The following is a 12,593-nucleotide window of genomic DNA, read 5'->3' as shown; positions in this document are numbered from 1 at the left end:
AATAGTTGTTGTTTAACCATAATTGTATAAACCCCAATTTTTAAGACTAATTGTTCTAAAGAACAAAACTTAACAGACATAATGTTAAGAGTTAATTAGTGTTTCTAAGAAATCCTTGTCATTTGAACATATAAACTTTGGTTTATATCAGTACATTAGTATTTGACCTTAGGAAAAACTTTAAATAGCTTTAACTGATTGTCTCACATACATAAACCAACTTAGTTACATGCAAACTTGTTGAAATTTGTCCTTTACTTACACACAGACTTTCTTAGCACTTACTTTGACCCTCATGTATTTCATCACACAAGCACTTTCTTACCCAGAAACATTTTCTTTTCCCTTCTACTAAATATATCTCCATACCCAGAACCTTTTATTTTCTCTTTCCTATCTGTTGACCCCTTTTTGTTCACATTCTGAAACAACTCTTATGAAATTTCTGAATTTAGATAAATTACTCCAGTTTAATAAGATTAAATATTTTGTTATTTATAGTACTCTAATTGCAACACAGTTGAAACTTTTGGAACTCTTTATATATAGAATTGTACCTGTTAGCACGTAACTCTTAGTAACCGTATTTTTAGTTTAGTGATGACACAAAGCAATTTTAAACCCTATTTATTTACCAACCTATGAAGACACCAATAAAGTTTAAGTATGTTACCCCATGGAATTTAAGGAGTTAAGAGTAGTTGATGTTATTTAACAATTAACATTTTAACTTTGTAAATTAATCAGATGTCTCTACAAACACATTTGAGTAATCCCATACATGTTAATTCTAATGCACTTATTTTTGTAAAAACCAAGATATCAGACAAGTGTCCTGAACAGTATTTGCCATCTCTTTCCTGTTGAAGAAAAGTCCTAGAAACAATTGATATTAGACATTTTATTAACATCAACATTTTATTAGTTTGATCACCTAGAGACTTGCAAGTTATTTTTAAAGACGTTTTACTTTTATTAGTTTACCCAATTTAAATGGAACCTTTTTAAATCATGTGAATTAAACTATCTGGATCCATTTTTTAAATTTTAATTTTTGGAGTGCTCAATTTTGATATGTACATACAGACAAAATATGATGTCAGACAACACAACATACAAATAACACAAAATCAAAGGCCTTGTAACTTTATAGGTGAATCTCCATTGCAATGTAACAGAAGTTTAAAAACTCTAGTTGAATAAAAAAATAGAACTGATCAAAACAAGTCAAAAAAATATAGAATTCAAGGAAGAAACGAGAGTCCTGGAAAAATGATATGGTCATTAATTACTTCAGTAAAGCACCATAAAATTTACTTTTACTGGAGTTCAGATAAAACTCTTTTTGCTTTTTGTTTTTTTTTTTTCCTTCAGTCTCCTGCTGAGCCTTCAGGCTTCCTCTGTTTACATTTCAATGTAAGCCTTGACTGAGATCTGAAAGGAGTTGAGATAACAGGTTTTAGCAGAAACTTTATGCCTAGGGTGTTTTAGCCATTTCTATCAGGACAGGCTTGAATGTCAAAGAAAATTATGAGACCTTATTTTCCATTACTTTCGAGAATGAAGCTACTATGCTAAGCTCCTCTCTGAGATATGCCATTGTTATTGAGCTGCCTATAGATGCCTATCCAGGATTTATTTTCCCCTCAGTGACCAACAGGTTAAATCTTGCTCCATAGGTAAGCTGAGGACAGGAGCTTGAAGTAAGTCCCCTTTTTGATATTCCTGGGGCAGAGGATATTGTCCTATGGTGGCTATTTTCCTGTAGTATTGAACCTGTTGATGGCATAATCAAATTTTATTTTTTGAAATCTTATAATCCCTATTAGCTAAGAAGTTTAGGAGTTCTGCAATGGACTTTTGATATTCCTCATAGGTGGAGGACACATAAAATATGTCATTTACATACTGGAGAACAGTTACAGATACTTTATCTCTGAATTTTGTTAAGACCTTAGCTAAGATTTGTCCAGAACAGGTGAGGGCCATCTCTAAATCCTGAGGCAACACTGTCTAGGTTAGTTGAGATACATTATCTGGTTCCTCAAAGGCAAACAAATTGCAATTAAGAGCCTAGTGTATACAGGAAAAGGCATCTTTTAAATCTAACTTAGTAAACCAAGCAAAGTTGGAATCCAAGATGAGAGTGTATGGATTAAGAACTATAGGGTGGGGAAATTACTGCTTCAGTATTCTAAGGTTTTGTACTAGGCAATTTGCTTTTTAACTCCTAAAATGGGTGAATTGCATGGGCTGTTGCAAGTCATTAAAAGTTTCTGTTATTTTGAATTATCTTTAAGGTTTTGAATGGTCTTTAATAAGTTCTTTTTCTTGTCTTTATGCTCCCTTTCTTTCCTTCTGATCTCTATTAAAAAATGGAAGATGCAAGGTGGAGAAGATCATCTAAGGATTGATCAGAACCATGTGCCAATTTTTGTAATTTCCTCTAAATGTTTGGGGTTGACTGAATGATAAATTTATACTTTAAAAGTAGGTGGTCCTCTATGGATTCAGTATTCAGAGAACACAGTGAGCACATTTAAGCACAGGAACAGTAATGGGGAGACTCTAGATAGAGGAGTGAAGGCTAACTATGCGAACAGGCAACCTGGGCATTTTCATACTAATCATCCTAGGTCTTAATCCTACAGTTTGAATTCCTAATGTCTCACCGGCAAGGGAAGGGGAGCATCCAGGAGGGAGTGGATGTCGGGGAGTGTTGTGCAGCCCATACGGAGACAAAGGTAATTGGCGCTTTCCCTCAGTGCCATTCGTCTACCAATCACCCTGGATACCCCTTAGGGTGATCGGGAGGGGGTGTCCGGAGAAGGAACTTTTGGAGTCTGCCCAAAAGTAGCCCAGGCCAGAGAACCCCACAGTTATTCCAAACTTTCTTCCTCCTCCACGCATCCTTGGTAGGTCAGGACTAGGGACACTGTGTACTGACGGCAATTGCGCTCCGGGCCTGGACAGAAAAGTAGGAAACGACTTTGGCAGATTCCAACATGCAGGTGATTGGAAACTGCTAGGTCGGGAACCTCTCACCCGAGTCTTGAAGGATGGCAGCTGCACTAACTGCATTTAAGTAACTGACAGGTGCCCATTTTACCCTCCAAAAATTAAGAGACAGAAAGGTGCACCTCAAACAGCTGTGGGGTGTGTGGAGAGAGAAGCTTACTTACCTCGGTGTAGATCTCAGTGGGACCTCCAGTTATAGAGATCACTGGTAGCAAAGGGCCAATAATGGTACTGCTGGTTTCCCTCCTCATCAGCGGGGCCCCATGACCCTGAGGGGAAGGACCGTTGAATCTGCTGGTCCTTGAGCAGGGGGGAACCTGCTCGGTGTCTCCTTGCTTGGGTATCCACTGCTGGTTCTGCAACTGGTTGGGTGGCCGTGGCTGCCAGAACCCTGGGTTGATACAGGGGAAGAAAGATGATCCCTGAAAAATAGAACGGGAAGAATGCGTGGGAGCAGAAGACTTAGGTTTGTGGCGATCTTCCTCTGTGGATTGTGCCTTTAGTGCCAGAATCTTTTCTGCTGGAATTAATGGTTTTAACCAGGGAGGGGGATTTTTGACAAGATCCTCCCAGACCAAAATGTAGGGGATTTGGTCCAGGCGCCCCTCGGGTCCTCTGAGAAAGACCCTTGCTTTTACACTTCTGATCTTCCAAACATCAAAGGGTCCCTCAGGCGGCCAACCTACTCCAAAAGCGGGCCATTCGGATCTGCAAAGAATTGTTAGTTTTCCTTTCTTTATGTCCACAATGAGGTTATGAGCGCGAGTGCACGCATCCTTAAAATGATCAGTCACCAGAGTCAAGGGAGTCGTCTGAGTTAGTCCCATGTCATCAGCCACAAAAATAGCCACAAACAAAAGACTTAAGAAAACAAACAGACAAAAGAAGAACAGAAAAATGCCAGAGGTCGACCTAAAACAGAACCAAAAGTAAACCAACGGCCTCACACCGTAATGCAGGAGCAACCCACGACCGGTTTCAAATCCTACAGGAGCTTGACCAATTTCAAGTTCTTCAGGGGGACTTACATTCCCTTCAGGAGGGCCTGGAACGTCTTCCAAGGCCCTCTGTTGGCGACCCTCTAGCGCGTTCACCTAGGTCCTCTGCCAACTCTAATACAAAAGGCCTCTACAGGAACCTGACCAGTTTCAAGTTCTTCAGGGATAAAGGTGCCAAACACACAAAGACACAGATACACTTACTGGCCGGTGATTGACCCTTCGGTTCAGGATTCCCGGGAGTCTTGGGGGATCCCAGACGAGCCCCCAACTGTTGTGCCCTGATCACAAATCCCCAAAGACCACCAGGGAGCCATCTTCAATGCAAAAGCAAAAGAGTCTTCATTGCAAGCTCAAGCTCGGACTCACAGTGTTCACTGAAGCAGCAGGTACTGGCTGAGAGTCCCCAGTCCCGATTCAGTGGGACTTTTATGAGCACCACGGTAGAGCGGGAAATTTAAATAAAGCAAAGTACACGATTGGCTGATCTTTCAGCATGTGTGGTTTGGCACGTTTCCATTGGCTTAGGGTACCCAGGTCTTAACATATTGACATATATGGTTTGGAATATTAGGCATTGGCTCGTTAGCTCCTGATAGAAACCTAGGCCTGAAATCTTTCATGCTCTAAACACAGCCTGTCATGGCCGCGGTTCAGCTCCCTTTTCAGCCTCCTCTGCCACCTCTAGAAACACTCCCAGAAGCAACCCTTGCATAAACTACTGTGCACAGTGTGTTTAAATGGTGTATATCACATGATAAGGAATCAAGAAGTGTTAGTTGTTGTTTAATTACTACTATTTTGTTACCTGATAGAATTAATTTTAAATTAACAGTGTGATCATCTTTCCTTTGGAGGTTTAGCCCATCCTTTCAAATCTTGTATGTCACTGTAAATAAACTTTTTTAAAAAAAAGTAATCCAGTGAGACTGACAGAGATCACTAAAACATCATTGAAGTTTGGAAAAAGGATACCACAAAGCATGGTACTTTGACATGTTGAGCTAAAGAAGCAGCCTCAAGGTCTCTCTGACCTTCCCTTGTCTTGCAATCCTTTCTCTCCTGAAGTACAGAGAAAGAGGCCTTTCTCCAAAGTTCCCTTGTCTAACTAAAGACTGGATCCATTGATGAGGGACACAATTGTGTTTCATTTTGCTGAAACAATTTAATCCTCATTAAGAAGATAAATTTATATCACAGAGGAAGAGACAAAAATCAAATGCCACATCTAGAGCCCAGAGGAATGTTGTCCCAGGTCACAGAATCTGTCTTTTCTTCAGATGCATTCCTTTCCTAAAAATCATTTACTCCTTCTCTAAAAGTGCCCGCACATCCCCTGCCTTCTCTACTGAAGAGGTTATTTAAGCCTCAACCATCTGGCCCCTTTTTGGGTTTCATATTTTGCACAACTCCTCTGCACATACACACATTCATAGATTTGTATGCCTTTTGTCCTTTTAATCTATTTTTGTTTGTTTATTTTAGCGAACTCAATAATCAAACCTTCAGGGGGAAATTTTGACCTTCCCTGCAATATAAATGAATTATAAAAAGAAGACAGTTCTAATAAGGTAGAAATGGATATTTGTAGTCTGGGATAAAATTTTCTTTAGTAACATTATCTGGATTTTAAAGTTGCTGTGTTGTAAAACTTGGGTGGAAAGAAGATAGTGTGTTTATTTGAAATTGCTTAAAAATCAAAAAGTGTTTGATTTGGTGATGACAAAGTTGTTGACAGCCAAGATATACATGTCACATGTGAATCAAATTGTTTTATGAAATGTCAAAGTAGAATAAAGCAATATTTCCAAATGAATTGTAAATTTTCTTTTCAGTTTTATGCAATTAATATGCATATATTTAAATTAAAAACAAGGATGCCTCAAAGTTTATATGTTTGAGTTGGCAAAAAAAAAAAGTTTTATTCTTAATTTTCTGCTTCAGAAAATGGGCATTGGCTTTGTAATTAGAAGAACTTGTATTCAGATGTGTAGAGAATTGGAGAAAATGTAAGGAGACAATAAGTAGGAGGAAAAGACACACACAAAAGTACAAATAGCCTCCCTTTCCTCTATTAACAATAATCCTCTTCTTAACAATGATCATTGCAATGTTTTAGAATAAGAAAGGGCTCATAAGCCACTGAATTGTTGGCTTGCCTGGGCTTGTTCTTGGGCCAGTGAGGTTTTTAGAAGGAAGCTCACTTACTGCAGCAGCCATAGCAACTTCAACATTGCAGGTCCTACCTTGCCAGTTCTGATCTCCAACAAATTTGGGGGTGGGCAAAGGGGTACACTATCACATAAAGGATGATTTCCCACTTTTACCATTTTTAAGTACAATATTTACTGTTAGTCAATTCATAAATCTATCCACTTCCAATTTCATGTACCACCTCAGAAACACACATGACAACCTTTCATCCGTTCCATCTTCAACTGAATCCTCCCTAAGACACCAATTTTGGTTAAGAAGAGGCAGCGTTGTGTTATGTGGACTGGAAGCTTCCAATCTGCCTGCTTTGAAGTGGTAATTGTGTGAAATGCTTCTCCCTGCCTGCTTGCAGCAGAACACAGAAATTTCAGTTGTATGCCTCACTCTGAATTGAAAAAGAGAAGACTCCCCAAAGGGTGTTTGGACTGTTAAGTGGAAGGGAACTCTCACCAGGATGTAGATCTTCAGCAGAAGCTGGAGGAAAAATTGTTGTCCGAGGCCACTTGTCCTGTCTTTTTCCTGTTACCTCTTCAAACATTTGAATCTCAAAGAGAAACGCTCAGGCTGACTCAGACATGTTTAACTAAATTGGTCTGCTGGGTTTTTTCTAATTATAGGTGATAGGCAGTGAGAGAAATATGTCCCTTTCATTATTTTAAATACTCTTTCTTTCTTCTGCTGCCATCCCAACCTTTCTGCTTACATAGTAAGGGGGTGGGGGCAATGGGGCAGGAATACCTGTCAGTCTTGGTATGATCTGGTGATTATTGGATGATATGATGTTTGCATAAGAATTAGCATTTGAGAGGAATGTGTGGCATTTACGAAAAACAAACAACAAAACCAAGTCAATTGCCAGGAGTATGTTTATCATGAACAAGAAAACAAATGCTCTTCCTTGTTAAAATCTTCAGGGCCAGTAAAGGAAGAGCTGAAAAGGTAGATGAAGTTGATTTGGCCTGAGCTTACATTATTCTTTCTCAGGGAGTGTTTCATGAAAATTTAGTCCTATTAACCTCCCTGGGGGTCGGGGGGAGGCAGGATTTCCTTGGAAAATTCTTTGGGGGAATGTTGCATGCTTTATGTCCTTCTCTGAGCTATACTGCACATTAGCTTATTAAAGCCTCTGAAAAGAAATCTATTAAACTTTGTTTAACCCGGTGTTTAGAGTATAGATTCTAGAACTCATTTGAGCATAGGAATCTGCTTTGCACACGACTTCTATTAACATCCCTAGGGACTAGTATTTCCTAGAATATACCTAGGGAACTGCAATTTTAGTTTATTACATTTCTTATTTGTCTTTAAAATAACTAGTTGTTTATCTGGAATTGGAAAAGCTGCAGTCCCCCCAGCCCTCCCTCAATAGAGCCCAACCTGATGTGACTCCTTCCACGCTGAAGACTAGCTTCTTGCATTTTTTGAGGGAACCCATGGCCAGGCTGGACCAAGAGATCAACAAGATGATCCTGCCAGGGGTGACTAGCTGCAGCCTTTGGTGCACTTTGTGGTCTTGCTCTCTAAATGTCCCAGTCCCAGCCACATTTTCTCTCCTGGGAGTATGTTGGAAATGCAGAATCCCAGGCCTCCCCGCTAAAGGAAAGCCATTATTTTAACAAGATTCCCAATGATTTGCATGCAGTGCGCCGGAGTCCAGGGGTCTCAGAGCAGGGAAGATCCCTGGTCCTACAAGAGGATGAGTGTGGGGCAGCCAGCTCCCCTGACATTGACATTGATACAGTAGTCACACAAAATAACTGAAATCCAGGCTAGTGTGTGGCACTGTGCACTTTGAAGGTGTGGTGGGGGTGAGGGTAGGGTCAGAGAAAAGCCAGGAGGATAACTTTGAATCTTCTTCAAGAAAGTGAGAGGGGACTGGCCCAGGAATTGAGATCAACAGACACAGTAGCCCAGGAGGTGTCAGGGAGATCAGTCCTGAGGATGTAGCTCTTTGTAAGCATCAGACAAAAGTGATAGACCAAGAGCAGCTGCCTGTCAATGACCACACCTCCCAAATGAACAACTCAAGGCAAAAGAAAATATTGCAAATCCATGCACATGTGAAATCAGGGCTCATCTCATTTACCTTCAAATTGACTAAACAAATTAGTCGAAGCATTTGTTAATTCTTTTTTTTTTTTTTTTTTTTTTTTTTTTCCTGCTTCTGGGGATGGAACCTAGGGTTGCTAGGCAAACGCATGACCACTGAGTTACTATCCCCATCCCAGAAGCTTTTGTTAATTCTTCAGCTTTCATACACAAACTTACTAAAAGAAAGAGAAAAAAAAAACAAACAAACAAACAAACAAAAAACCACCTAGGTCTTATGCTTGTGAATAGCAGAAAATTGTTTCTCAATATCTCCATCTTCAGACAGTCACAAAGCACTCTACACTCACACATGCACGCGCACACAAAACTGTTTATTCTCTTTTGGGCTACACTTAGCACATTAACATATTAAGGACAAAAAATGCAATGCACTACAGAACACCCAGGGTCATATAGGGTTATAGTCTACAGCACAACACTTATTCTAATCATCTACTCTTCGTTCTGCCTTGTGTGTGTGTGTGTGTGTGTGTGTGTGTGTGTGTTAGAATTGAACCCAGGACCTCATACATGCCAGGCAAACGCTCCACCACTGAGCTACACCTCTAAATCCCTCTACTCTTTATTCTACATAAATTTATTTTACTGCTCTTTATTTTACTGCCTACTGTGAATTTGCCCCCCTTTGCTGGGTGCACACAGCAAATTTACAGAGTAGACAGTGCTCAAAACACTGCTTTGTGAAACATAGTTCACTGTTAGAATTTGCCTACAAAATTAAGGCATATACAGTTCTGCCTCCAGGTGGAGGAAAATGATGTACTGATAGGAAAAAGATTAATCGAACTGATATGTGTCATGCAAGAATCTCAGGAAGTCTGAGACGTGTAGTCTCCAGGCTCTTTTACGGGCTAAGCTGGCACCATCCTTATCTACTGAGACCTTGGAAGTTAGGAGCTATGCTGAAGGTCATAGCCCTAATTAGGAACTGTCACCTAGACTCTCAGCTACTCAACCCACCAGCAGGGCACACTATGACCGCCTGGAGAAATCAAAGGTACAGACAGCGGCTCTTGGGCATGCTGACATCCACACATGAAAGGGGCTCACACGTGAAGCGTGCATCTAACTGCAAATGGGAAAACCTGACGCTTGCTCTCAGAGAGCCTCTTGACCTATTTTTTCAACAATTTTGAATTTTGGCAAAAACTTTTGTGATTTGAAAATGTAATTTCTATCCTTAATTTAAACCCTTGTGTATTTTCAAGAGAAATTTAAGTGAGAAAACATGTCTTTCTGGTTAAGTGGAAGCCTGCGCTACACTCAAAGAAGGGCGGGGGGAGTCCTGAGGTCACTGCTGGCTGGTTCCCAGAAAGATTCTGGTGCAAGCTCTTGCAAAGGTTAGGGAAGCTGGTTGTCAGCAGAGGAGGGTGGGTGGGGGTGTGAGAGGAGCAGAAAAAGGGTTTTGAGTGCTGGCCTGGGAAAAGTGAAAAGAGCAAATGAAAGGAACGCTGAGCAGTGGGGAGGTGGGCTGGGGACCTCACAGTACCCAGGTCACCTACTTTTATCCCAAGCCACGGGACAGGAGCAGGGAAAGTTGCTGGGTAGTTTGTTGATTCTTCTTTCACCACTTCTCTAAGATGGTGCTGGGTCCCTTGAGTTTGCAGTCACATCGTATTGATCTTCCTATCCTTAGAGCCTAACATAATGATTAGCGCAGAGAGGATGCTGGAAAAATGCATCAAACATCCATAAGTGAGAAAAAGAAGGTATTTTCAACCCAAACCACCAAAAGCTAGCAAAATTTAGACCAAGACTTCAATGATGATGGTTACTCATTAATATTCCTAAGCTACATCCCAAACTGGTAAAATAATCCATTGGTCAGCATAGTACAAGAAAAAAAAATACATATAAAATACAAACATTTGTCAAACCCTATTCCATTCAGCCGTCCAGTCAGATCACTGCAGCAGCTGAACCAGTAGCTCTGGGAGGAGGAAGCATCCTCCTTCCCCTTTCTTCTCTCACCTTCAGACAGCTGCTTGATACCCTGCCTTCGCTTTGCTTTTAAATCTACTGGTTTCTGACAAAACACTGAATTCTGCTACATGTGTTGACTTTTCACTCCGAACCTCATGGACAGCTAAATCTTTTGTACTCACAAGGCTTGGAGGTGGGGCAGTCACTGCCTGGGCATGGGCCGAAGCACAGTATGGGCAGGTGCTCTCTGCACACAGAACCTGTCTTGGCTAAAGGAGGGAAAAATGAACCTCTGATCTGAGGTAGAGTGTAGGCTCAAACCACGCCCTCTCAGATTCTGATAAACTAGGCACAAGTGCCTATCCGTAGAGACCAAAGCAGGTTAGAAGAGGAAGAGATAGGAGGGCTTTCCTCATTTGTCAGTGAGGAAATTCAGGCCATGACCACATAAACAGCTGACTGGCTGGGTGAGGGTGGAACTCAGACTGGCTCTCCACTGGATGAGTAGGCGTCCCTTTGCATGCATTTCATCCTTGTGGGCAGGGGAGGCAGGGCAGCCTAAGGCTGGGATGAGACACAGTTAAGGATGTTGCAAATGGAGAAAGTTGGGCATTATGCTCAATGGACTTGGGCTTCTATACGTGGAGCCAGCCCAGTTCATGCCCATTATAGACATTAGTGCTATTCCGAAAATATGGTGTTCTGCCTCCTTGTTTTTGAGTTGAATGTGTGGGATCATATGAAAAGCTCTAGGCAATAGGTGATGAGCATAAATAATGTTTGTCATCTCTATACCAGAGTGTTTAATCACTGGTGTGGAACCCTACAAAGTGTCTCTTTTTGTCCTTCTGAAATGGCAACTAGCAATATTTGAAATGGTGGCTGCTCCTGTAGTTTGGTATCTTGAGCAATTTTGATAAGCACAGCCCATCTGCCCCAGTGAGATGTGTAGATAGTATGAGTGAGTGAGGAATACGCTGCTAGGATTTGGAAGATTTTTGTTACTGCAGCAACACCTAACATATCCTGGTTGACAGTATCTTCAATATCATTCCAAGGCAATCAATCAATTCTTTCTCTGCATCTGCCTTTTTTTTTACACTATATTAAGTTTCTGTCCAATGTATGTTAATCCCATTAGAGTAGTCCCTGAAAAAAATCTGTTATTGCTTTTTTGCTTTTTCCTGCCAGATTTTACTAGCAGAATAGGGAGGGGATCCGTGGTGTTGTATGCCCTTATCTACTTCTCACTTGAGTTCTTAATAATAACTGAGACTAATGGAGGATCCCATTTTGACTTGACCTTGGAACTCCAGGAATAAAATATGAAAAAATATGTGTGCATTCAGAAAAAGCAAAACTAATTTTGCAATACAAATTAATAAATAGGACATTGGTGAAAAAAAATTAAAGTTTTTTTAAAATTTGTGTTTCAGTTACTAATGGACCTTTATTTTACTCATTTATTTATATGTGGTGCTGAGAATCAAACCCAGTGCCTCACACATGTGAGGCAAGTGCTCTTCCACTGAGCCAAAACCCCAGCCCAAGATTAAAGTTTTGATAATTATTTTGAGAAAGAATATGTGGAGAGTGGTAGCAACTATCATTGTGTACAGTAAAATTTTTTTATTAGTCTTATATTAGTCTGTTTGAATGTATGTATAGTTTAAAGCTGTTTTCTCAATTAGTGATGGGCTCTGTGCTATTCTAACCTTGCTATTAAACATATCAACCAGTTATATTTCATACATTAAAGCATTCTTCTCTTAAAAATTTAACAGTTTGTAAACACATGTATAGCATATGCTCAGTGAATAAAACTTGGGAAAAGAAACAAAAAGAAAATATTTTTTTATTTTTAATTATTTTTTTTTTTACAGACTGCATTTTGATTCATTGTACACAAATGGGGTATAACTTTTCATTTCTATGGTTGTGCACGATGTAGATTTATACCATTTGTGTAATTATACATGTACATAGGATAATGATGTCTGTCTCATTCCACCATCTTTCATACCCCCGCACTACTGTGGTCTTTAGCCTGGATTATTGGAATAGTCTTCAAATTTGTCTCTCTGTTCTTTTCTTGCACCCCAAAGGCCATGCCTCACATAGGAGTCAGTGACCTTTGTCAAATATATCAGATTCCATTATTTCCATCCTCAATACAAAGTGTTTCTGTCTCAGAGTAAAAGTCAAGGTCTCCATCATGGTCCGAAAACTGCCCATGACCTGGGTCTTGGTTGCCTCTGGTTTTATCTCCTACCCCATCTCTCATATGCTGGTGGCTCCAGGGACATGGGCATGCTTGCTGTTCTTAGG

The sequence above is a fragment of the Sciurus vulgaris genome, assembly GCF_902686455.1.
Source record: "Sciurus vulgaris genome assembly, chromosome: 4".
Classification (NCBI taxonomy): Eukaryota; Metazoa; Chordata; class Mammalia; order Rodentia; family Sciuridae; genus Sciurus; species Sciurus vulgaris.
The sequence above is the reverse complement of the archived record's forward strand: the minus strand, read 5'-3'. Positions refer to the sequence as shown.